Genomic DNA, 8,830 nt, shown 5'->3' with positions numbered 1-8,830 from the left:
AATGGAAGTCCCGACATAGTTCTTTATCAAGGACATCCCGAGCAGGAACCCAGCAGCGCTCCTCAGGACCATAGCCCTCCCAGTCCACCAGATATTGCAACCCGCCGCGGACCCGGCGGGAGTCAAGCAGGCGATTCACAGTGAACACAGTCTGCCCCTGGAAGATGCGGGGGGGTGGGGGGTTCCTAGGGGCAGGGGCATACGTAGACGTCAGTACGGGCCGTAACAGGGAAACATGGAAAGTGGGGTTGATCCTCAGAGTCCGGGGCAACTGGAGCCGGTAGGAGACAGGGTTCACCCTGCGCACCACCTTGAAGGGGCCAATGTAGCGAGGAGCAAGCTTGCGGTTCTCCACCCGCAGTGGAAGGTCCTTAGTGGACAGCCAAACACGCTGCCCAGGGCGGAAAGCGTGTGCAGGTCTTCTATGGCGGTTGGCCTGAGTCTGGTTGGTTCTGGAGGTCTGTATGAGGGTCTTCCTGACCTTGCTCCAGGTCTTGCGACACCGTCTCACATATTGGTTGACCGAGGGCACCCCCGCGTCCTCCTCCTGGTCCGGGAACAGAGGTGGCTGGAACCCGAATTGGCACTGGAATGGCGACAGCTTGGTGGCCGATGACTGCAGGGTGTTGTGGGCGTACTCCGCCCATGGCAGCCAGGTGCTCCACGATGTCGGGTTATCCATAGCCAGGCCTCGCAGGGTGGTTTCCAGGTCCTGGTTGAGCCTCTCCGTCTGACCATTGGACTGTGGGTGAAACCCAGAGGAGAGGCTGGCAGTGGCTCCGATGACCTTGCAGAACCCGTGCCACACTCGGGAGGAGAACTGGGGCCCTCGGTCTGAGACGATGTCCTGTGGAAGACCAAAGACTCGGAAGACATGATTAAACAAAAGTTTCGCAGTTTCAAGAGCAGAGGGGAGTTTGCACAGTGGTATGAAGCGGCAGGCCTTGGAGAATCTGTCAACTAAGACCAAAATGACCGTGTTACCTTGTGACTCAGGGAGACCCGTGATAAAGTCGACTGCCACGTGGGACCAGGGACGCCGGGGAATGGTCAGAGGATGCAGGAGACCCTGGGGACGCTGTCGTGGGTTCTTGGTTCTGGTGCAAACCTCACAGGACAGGACAAATGACCTTACTTCCTTCTCCATGTTAGGCCACCAGAAGCGTCTTTTCAGGAAGTCCAGGGTCCTCCGAGCTCCCGGGTGGGCGGTGAGAGGGGAAGAGTGACCCCACTGGAGAACCTTGGCCCGGGCTTGATGTGGGACGTACAAGAGGCCTGGTGGCCCTGTCCCAGGACCGGGGTCCTGGCGTTGGGCTCGTCGGACAGCCTCCTCAATACCCCAGCGGACAGGGGCCACAATCCGGGACACAGGGATAATAGGCCCGACTTCATTCTCCCTGTTAGTGGCAGAGAACAGTCTGGACAGTGCGTCAGGTTTGGTGTTCTTGGAGCCGGGGCGGTATGAGAGGGTGAAGTCAAACCGACTGAAAAACAGGGCCCACCTAGCCTGTCAAGGGTTCAGTCTCTTGGCTTGCTGGAGGTACTCCAGGTTCTTGTGGTCAGTCCAAACCAGGAATGGATGTTGTGCTCCCTCCAGCCAGTGCCTCCACTCCTCAAGGGCCAGTTTGACCGCTAGCAGTTCTCGATCCCCCACATCGTACCGGGACTCAGCAGGACTCAGGCGGTGGGAGAAGTAAGCGCAGGGGTGCAGCTTTCCTTCCGAACGTTGAGAGAGCACCGCGCCGACACCACTGTCCGAGGCGTCCACCTCCACGATGAATGGTTGGGAGGTGTCCGGGAGAACCAGAATGGGTGCCGTGCAGAAGCGGTCCTTGAGGTCTTTGAACGCCTTTTCTGCCTGAGGAGACCAGCCATAAGATCCACCTGTCCCTTTGGTGAGGTCTGACATGGGTGCTGCCACAGAACTGAAGTTCCTGATGAACTTGCGGTAGAAGTTAGCGAATCCTAAGAACCGCTGAACCTCCTTAACGGACTTGGGAGTAGGCCAATCCCGGACGGCCAGGGTCTTGGCAGGGTCCATTTGGAGTTGGCCTGTCCGTACAATAAATCCCAGAAAGGAGACCTCGGGAACATGAAATTCGCATTTCTGGGCCTTGGCGAACAGATTGTTCTGTAGCAGCCTCTGGAGAACCTGGCGGACATGGTGGCGGTGCTCCTGCACGGTCTTGGAAAAGATAAGGATGTCGTCGAGGTAGACAAAAACGTATAGGTTAATCATGTCCCTTAAGACGTCGTTGATTAGGGCCTGAAAAACAGCTGGTGCGTTGGTGAGTCCGAAGGGCATCACCTGGTATTCGTAGTGCCCAGACGGGGTGTTAAAGGCAGTCTTCCACTCGTCTCCCTGTCGGATACGGATGAGGTGGTATGCGTTCCGTAGGTCCAACTTGGTGAAGACGGTGGCGTCTTGGAGCAGGTCGAAAGCTGTGGACATCAGCGGAAGGGGATATCGGTTGCGCACAGTGATTTTATTCAGGCCCCTGTAATCAATACATGGTCGGAGCCCCCCATCCTTCTTGCCGACAAAGAAGAAGCCGGCTCCAGCAGGTGAAGTGGAGGGTCGAATAAACCCAGAGACCAGGGCATCTTTGAGGTATTCCTCCATAGCCTTGCGTTCTGGCTGAGAGAGGGAAAACAGTCTGCCACGAGGAGGGGTAGTCCCAGGGAGCAAGTCGATGGCACAGTCGTAGGCCCGGTGCGGAGGAAGAACGGCGGCCCTGCTCTTGCTGAATACCTCCTTGAGATCCCAGTACTCTGTGGGAACTTGAGATAACTCTGTGAGATCAGGGGGCTCGGCAGGAGACACAGGAGAGCTAGAGAGCAGACAAGAGGCATGGCATGCAGGGCCCCATTCCACAACCTGGCTTGTTACCCAGTCTATGCGAGGGTTGTGGCGAGTAAGCCAAGGAAGGCCTAGAATAACTGGGAACTCAGGTGAAGGAATCAGGTGCAGGGATATTTCTTCCTTGTGACCTTGAGACTGGAGGAAGACTGGAGAAGTAACTTGAGTGACTCTTCCATCACCTAACGCTTGGCCATCGAGGGCAGACACAGACAGAGGGACTTCAAGAGGTGCAGTAGGTATATTGATGCTTTGGGCGAAGTGAATATCCATAAAGTTCCCAGCCGCCCCTGAGTCTATCAAAGCTTGACAAGAGTGGACAGACTCACCCCAGGAGATGGAGACCGGGATGTAGATTCCTTGGCCAGGGAGTCCGAGAGAGAGGGTAGGCCCCGTCACAACCCTCCCTCGGCTGGACGGGGCGGTCCTTTTCCCAAGAGTTCGGGACATGATGCTCGGAAGTGACCAGGCTTGCCACAGTAGATGCAGCACTTGTCCCTCCTTCTGCGCTCCCTCTCAGATGCGGAGAGGCGAGTACGACCCACTTGCATGGGTTCTGGACAGTCACTGAAGGAGGTAGACGGTCTCCAGGTAGAGGTAGGGAGGCTGGGGGGGCTCAAGGCTTGGTGGCGTTCTCTCATCCTGTTGTCCAGACGAATAGCATGTGAGATGAGGGTTTCGAGGTCACTTGGGCATCCAATAGAGGCCAGACCGTCCTTGATGGGGTCAGACAGACCATGGTGGAAGGCTGACACCAGGGCAGTCTCGTTCCATCCACTTACTGCTGCGAGTGTTCGGAACGAGATGGCGTAATCTGCGACGCTTCCTCCTTGCCGGATGGACATGAGCTTTCGGGCTGCGTCGGTACTGATGTCTGCCTGATCGAAGACCCGAAGCATCTCTTCAGAAAACAGCTGGAAATCAAAGCACTCAGGTCCCTGTCTTTGCCAGATAGCAGTAGCCCAGGCTCGCGCCTTACCAGCTAATAAGGTGATCACAAAGGCAATCTTGCGGCGATCCGTAGTGTAGGTGGTAGGCTGAAGCTCAAAGGTGAGTTGACACTGGGTAAGGAACTCTCGGCACTCACTGTGCTTGCCGTCATACCTCTGTGGTGCAGGAAGGCTGGGTTCGCGAGGTGAAGAAGGCAGCATTGCAGGAGGCACTGGAGCAGGAGTGGGAGCTGGATCAGGAGCAGGAGATGCAGGCAGAGATGTCAGCTGTGCCAGGGTTTTCCCAATTTGCTGAAGCAGTTCCTCGTGGCGAGCGAGGGCCTCACGTTGGCTGGTGAGCGTACGTCCATGAGCGTCCATGGTCGCTCCGAAGCGTGTCAAAGCTGCCATAATTCCCTGAAGGTTGGCCGGGTAGACAGTTGAAGCAGCCTCTGCTGAGTCGGTCATGACGGAGTCTTTCTGTTAGGGTTTTGCTGGGATTCGAACCTGGTTCGTTGGTGTGATAATCCAGCAAACCCCCACTAGGCCACCAGGGGGATGACTCAAATGCAGAGGCGTGAGGCGGAAGTAGAAAAAGAATCAAAAGGTTTATTTAAACTATATACACTATATACAGGGCAAAACAAAAGACAAAAAAAAAAAAAACAAAGAGTATAATCCAAAAGAAAAGCAAAGTGCAAAAATTCAAAAGCTAAGAAGATCAAAAAACACAGTACAAAGGAAACTGGAGATAAACATAACAGCACAAAGACTCCGTGACAAGAGGACTGAACTCAGGGGTATAAATAGACAAACTAATTAAGGACACAGGTGAAGATAATTAGGCAATTAACACAAACACAAAACACAGGAACAGTGGCGGCCTCTAGAGGCCAAAATAAACACGACATGAAAAGGAAATAACAGCGGCCTCTAGAGGCCAAAACAGTCCTAGTCCTAACAGATTCTCATTTCACCTCCAAATGAACTGCTAATCCTAGACATTCACATACTTTTGCCAATCACTGATATGTAATATTGGAACCTTTTCCTCAATAAATACATGACCAAGTATAATAATTTTTCTCATTTGTTTAATTTGTATTTAATTTGTTAAATCCAACTGTGCTTAAATGTAGCTAGGCTAAATGCTGAGATGTAAACAACATTAGCTTTTAATATTGATTACAACCTACAGACAAGAAGCAACTACATAATTTTATGTTGGTTAAGAAAATGAAATAAGTGATGCTGAGTATGCATGGTATATGTTGATGAAATAGTAGATATCTGATCCTGCTAGGAAATTAGTACCACCTTGCTATTAAAAATGGTCAGCTAGCTTGCTAGTAACTTTGCTAGTAACATGGATGCTTGACTATTGTCCCATTACATCTGAGCAGTAATCAACATTTGTATAGAATTAGCCTTTAAGACGGACAGTTTGGTCCAGATGTTTTCTTGCAAAAGATTTCATGACAATGGCTGTTGTTAAAAGCTTATAGAATACATCTTTAGCTTATAGCTAAAAACAGCATAATTTAAGCTCTTTTCTGAAAAATGTATTGTAAAAAAGACGTATTTTTACATGTCTACCCACCTCCCCCTCCCTATAAATCTAAAGTAATTAGGTTGTAATATGTACATTACCTTTGCTCTCTGTGAATAACACAACATCATTGGCTGAGGACCTTTTGACTGGTGCTTTAAAGAACACTGGCATGGTGCATAGTCCTTACCATATGTCAGTGAAATCTGGGAGCTCCTTTATGGCTCTGCTGAGGGACACTAAGATCATTTTAAGGCTTCTTCCTACTTTAAATGATTACTGTTACCAAGCTGCAGCTTCCAGGCTTCAGGCCGAGACTGATACTGTAATTTAAGGATAACTTGGGCATTTAAGATCCAGTACTTATACAGTTTTCTCATGAGGGCAACCTACAGCACCCTACCCAGCCCCCAAAACCTCCACCAGTAGCTCAGAACTGAGCAAAGCTGTGGCCTTTGTGGGACCACCAATGCCACTCTCCAACACGTCCTATCCGGCTGTAAAACTGCCCTGACCCAGGGCTGGTACAGATGGTGACACGACCAGGTGCTCAGGAAGGTGGTCAAGGAGAGATGGCAGGAGGCAAACCGCGATAGACCAAGAGGTATCCAGCAGAGCATCCACTTCCTCAGATGGGGGAGGCTCCCCAAAACACCAGCAGGAGACCAGCTCCTAACCTTTTAACATCAGAGGTGGAGTGGAGCATGGAGGTGGACCTGGGAAGGCAGCTCCACTTCCCAAGGGAGATCTGCAGCACCATGTTACGGCCAGACATGGTGCTGTGGACACCAGTCGGAAAATCTGCTCTACTAATAGAGCTGACGGTGCCATGGGAAGAGGGGCTGGAGGTAGCCCACGAAAGTAAGAAGGCCAAGTATGCAGACCTGGTTGCGGAGGGCAGGGAAGGCGGATGGCGCATGAAGCTCTACCCAGTGGAGGTGGGGGTCAGAGGATTTATGGGAGGCTCCACATCATGTCTCCTGAAGGATATGGGGTTGCAGGGAGCCAGACTCCACAGAGCCATGAGGGAGATTTCAGAGGAGGCGGAGAAGGCAATTTTCTGGCTTTGGCTGAGAAGATAAGTCTTGGGGAGGTAACATCTAAGGAGGGTAGCTGCAGGAGGTGACAGAGAGACGTCCCTGGAACTGCCCCGCCACCAGGAGATGTTCTGGGGTAAGGGGCAAAACATCAATGAGCGGTGGTCCCCAGCTGAGGACCCTGGAGCTACCTAGCTCCATGGTATGCGGTCTGGCCAGACTCAGGAAGTGGATGCCCCTGCCATGCACAGTCTGCCACGGGCACCGGTGGAGGTGTGACAGGCCCAGAGCCCAGCAGAAATACCATCTACTCTGTATAGAACAAAGCCTTTAGGGGATGTTTCTTAGGCTATAATATGTATAGAAATCTATGTAAAGGTCATTTTCACACACACACACACAGGATCTCATCTCATCTCATCTCATCTCATTATCTCTAGCCGCTTTATCCTTCTACAGGGTCGCAGGCAAGCTGGAGCCTATCCCAGTTGACTACGGGCGAAAGGTGGGGTACACCCTGGACAAGTCGCCAGGTCATCACAGGGCTGACACATAGACACAGACAACCATTCACACTCACATTCACACCTACGGTCAATTTAGAGTCACCAGTTAACCTACCCTGCATGTCTTTGGACTGTGGGGGAAACCGGAGCACCCGGAGGAAACCCACGCGGACACGGGGAGAACATGCAAACTCCGCACAGAAAGGCCCTCACTGGCCCCGGGGCTCGAACCCAGGACCTTCTTGCTGTGAGGCGACAGTGCTAACCACTACACCACCGTGCCGCCCCACACACAGGATGTTTCAAAAAATTTTATATCATTTCACAATCTAATAACTTTGCCAATTATCATTCAGTTGACTTCAAATTTTAACAGCATGTGTGGAAACAGGTCAAAATTTTATGTTTAATGTTTTTTGTTTTTATCTTTTTAGGTGTAGAAATGTCATTCACTGGAAAAGAAAAGGCATTTTGTGTGTTAGAGTACGCTCGAACACAGTTGAACAAGACTGGGCAGTGTGCATTTATGAGAGAATTCTCTAAACATGCACCAACTGCAATGCAGATTTGGACACGGCACAAAAAGTTCAAAGAGGAAGGCTGTCTGTGTGTGTCTGTGTCTCAGGCGGCACAAATATTGAAAATTTGCGAAATCGTTCATGGAATCCACATACCTTTGAATTTCTCATTCAAATTTTGAGGAATAAATCTTATATTGCTCAACATTAAGCCTGTTCAGTTTCACTTGCCTAGACTATGTAGTTTCTGGGTTATATATTATATATAATTTAGAATATTTAAGGTGTGACAAAAAGGATCAAAATTGCCACGTGACATTTCACAAAATTAAGAGTGCTTTTCAAAAGATTTCATATATGCTGCCTCGGGAAAGCAATAAAATAGACTGTGGAGATTTTAATTATTGTTGTATTTGTCCTTTGGGTCCAGTATCAGAAACAATTCCTATTAAACATGTGCAAGATTTCCATGTGAATATAATCTGAGTTTGCATCCTATGCTAAATCCGTCTCAAATTAGCATATGTATGCTCTAATTTTACATGGTGTAGGATGATGAAGATTAAAATTAATTATTTTTGTAATTAATTGGCTACATGTAGTAGGGCAGACATCTTGAGGGCACAGTAGGGCAGAGAGAAGAAGAAGGTAAATGATGGGTTGTAGCACTGTTATAAGAAAATAGGTAGGGATGAAATCGTTCTACAGTTATCATGGTGTGTGGAGGTGTTTGTGCATGAACGGTGCATAGATATATCGTCAGACTCAGGGTATTCTAAGGATACAGGGATGGGTGGGAGGTAGGAAAGCAGTGCAAGGATGCACAACGTGCAAGAGTGCGCGACATAAACTGTGTCACTTCATTTGAAAACAATAGAGAACAGGACATGGAGCGCCCCCCAGCCACATGGCTTTATCGTCTGCCTCCTCCCTCTCCCTTTCTCTCATTCTCCTTCCAGCAAAGTGAATGAGTGGGGGTGAAAGTAGGGGAGGCGGCTTGTCAGAAGGGGGTCTGGTTGTGTTCCCCGGTCTGTGTGCATGTGTGTGTGTGTGTGTGTGTGTATGTATATGTGTGTGTGACAGAGAGAGAGAGAGAATGCACAGACCAGACGGTTCAGTAGTAATTTGATGTGTGTCCCGGGGGACATTTGATGGATTAAAGCTAAGCAGCTCCATTGCTGAGTACCACCTGATCTCTCTCCCACTGCCGCCCCATATAAGCCTGGCTGACTGCTGATCTCAGCTAGTCTCGCAGTCTCTCTCTCTCTCTCTCTCTCTCTCTCCCCCCTCACTCTGTCTTTTCTCTCTCATTTTCCACTGCTTCCACTGTCTTTCTGTCTTTTTCTTTCTCTAAGCGGCCCCCATTGCAGTCCAGGAGCTATCCAGTGCTGAATGTGTTTTCATTTTTTCCCCCCTGTATTTTTTCCACGA

Source organism: Neoarius graeffei, chromosome 10 (genome assembly GCF_027579695.1).
Source record: "Neoarius graeffei isolate fNeoGra1 chromosome 10, fNeoGra1.pri, whole genome shotgun sequence".
Lineage (NCBI taxonomy): Eukaryota > Metazoa > Chordata > Actinopteri > Siluriformes > Ariidae > Neoarius > Neoarius graeffei.
This window is presented reverse-complemented; position numbering follows the sequence as displayed.